We start from the raw sequence: 2,315 nt of genomic DNA, 5'->3' as shown, positions 1-2,315 counted from the left end.
AGAGGTGTAGTATTTTTTCCAGATGCAAGCTCTTATTTTGAAAAGTAGAAACTCGGGCATGGCAGAAGGATTCTTTTAGTTTGCTGATAATCTGCATTTATTTTATAGACGGACATATATTTTAAGTGTTTTTATTCATCAGTATGATAGTCTGCATTTATCTTATAGACATGTTTAGTTAAAAAAAAAAAAACATATTTTATTCATTTGTATGATTGCCGTAACGGCAATCATGTAAATGAATTAAATACTTTTAAGATTTGGTGTTTTTTTTTTACGTTAAAAAAACACCAAATCTTAAATCTGTAAAATTATTCGCGATTTCGTAATTTTGACCCTCTGGATTTACCGTTGGACACAACTCCGCATGACACGGGACCGCATGAGACAGGACGGATGACATGGGACGCTCCAGGCTGCATCCATATACTCTTGCAAATCAGTCCCAAAACTTCAGAGTTAGAAACTTAATGGCATCAACATGTTGTATGTAAATCTTTACAATATTTCATAGAGTCAAGCAGGTCTGCCTTGTTGCACGATCTACATTTTTATCCTGCAGCTTGCTAGCTCGGAGTTTGTTGTTGTTTCCTGAAGGGAACATATTTTGAGAACCGAAACACACAGATCAGAAAGTGAGGGATATCCAGCGCGTGATCCTGGCAATGTACTTTCGTTGATCCAGACTAATCTTCAGTAAAAGCAGCAGCTCTCTTTAGCTGGAGCTCCTAGCACCAGGATGTAAGCGCCCACCATCCCACGCACTTCCAGCAAAGCTCTATCTGGTGCTGCTAGGATGCCAGTTCCCTTCCCCTACTTACTTCCACCATGCAACATGTTTCAATGACGCTTCTTTCACATTCACTCTTTCTCTGTTAGAGGCCATGCTTGCCTTGTACCCCAGGCCCTCTACAAACCTACTTTGCAAAGCTTGTTCCTCACAAGTCTTCAATTAGCTATAAGCGAGCCAGATGAGCCACCTGCTCACAAAGAAAGTCAAAGAAAGCTACATGGCTCACCTGTGAATTTCATCTAGCCTGACAGTTCAAGCTGTGCCTATCTGATTCTCGACTCAGCCTTCTTACCATCTGGAACACAACAACCTCTTTTATGACGAACAAACTGTAACTGACTCACCCACATGACATCCATTTGCAGTTCCTTCTACCAGTTTTGGGGGTTTCTACAATGGAAGATGGTTCCCAGCAAAACAAACACATGAGCTGGCAAATTCAGAATCTCGTCCCTTCTTGCAGACACTAACCCAACACCAGATCCTCCATATTTGACAGACTTTAAACCTGAAAATCTTGCCCAATGTGCCTGATCTTTGACTCCCGGAACTACTTCACTAATAGCCTATCACCCTGAACCCTGTTGTCTCACTAACTAACATGATAGGGCTTCTGCTTTTACAACCAGTACAATTTAACCTTTCTGTTGTTTGATCTTGTCACCATTACTGTTTCTACACCTATTCCATGATGCCCAGCAAAACACATACCAGTACCATTGAAACTGAAGCTAACTTAAAAGCAAACTAAGCCAATCAAACCGGTCAGTTTACACTCGCCTTTATTCAAAGTCCCATAATCATTAAATCTTTTCGAGACTCTTGAAAACTACCAGCAACTCCAGAAATTCCAGTGCATAATGGAGACAGATCCTGTCTTCATCTCTGAGTCTGTACAAGATATTACTCAATTCTGGTTCCACCAGCACTTTCGCCACCTAGTGTCCTCATCTAACATTACTCCAGTTCATTACTCTGGACACTCCTTCAGGATTGGAGCCATAACCTTGGTTTCCTACAGTGGCATCCCAAAGCAATACAAAAGCTTTTCAGATCACAAATATCTAGTGAAGCTACCTAGCAGAATTTTGGGAGCAGGGCCACAGCTTAACCATGCCTCTACCGGTATTCTTATGAATACCCACCTAACCTTCTCTCAATTACTCTCACATTCTGTGCCTCCTCCCTCCTATGATGTTTCTTTCTTCACCTTACTCCTCTATGTAGATTCCCTACTGATGCTTCCGCACAACGTGCCAGAAAACAGAACTAGTGGCATCACGCTTTGCAAATGTTATTATAAATTGTTCGAATGTAGTTGTTTTATGGTGGAGTCCTTACTAGTGAAATATAATGATATATGTATATTGAAGGCTACTGATATTGTTGGTCCTGTCCATACTGGCTGTGGAAAGATCTAATCCTCAGACAATTTCAATGTCATTATGTAGGGGTATTTTTAATAAGACATTTAACTATGAAATTCCCCTTTTAGAAAAGTGCTCCCTTGCTGAACTGAAAA

The 2,315-nt window shown here is 40.6% G+C and overlaps 1 pseudogene; it reads left to right on the top strand.

Moving 5' to 3' along the window:
* LOC116687046 (extracellular calcium-sensing receptor-like) overlaps positions 1–2,315 on the top strand; it is a 9,772-nt pseudogene that overhangs the window by 6,111 nt on the left and 1,346 nt on the right.

Source organism: Etheostoma spectabile, chromosome 3 (assembly GCF_008692095.1).
Source record: "Etheostoma spectabile isolate EspeVRDwgs_2016 chromosome 3, UIUC_Espe_1.0, whole genome shotgun sequence".
In the NCBI taxonomy this organism is placed as follows: Eukaryota; Metazoa; Chordata; class Actinopteri; order Perciformes; family Percidae; genus Etheostoma; species Etheostoma spectabile.
Note: the sequence above shows the minus strand (reverse complement) of the source record. Positions and strands in the feature narration are given on the sequence as shown.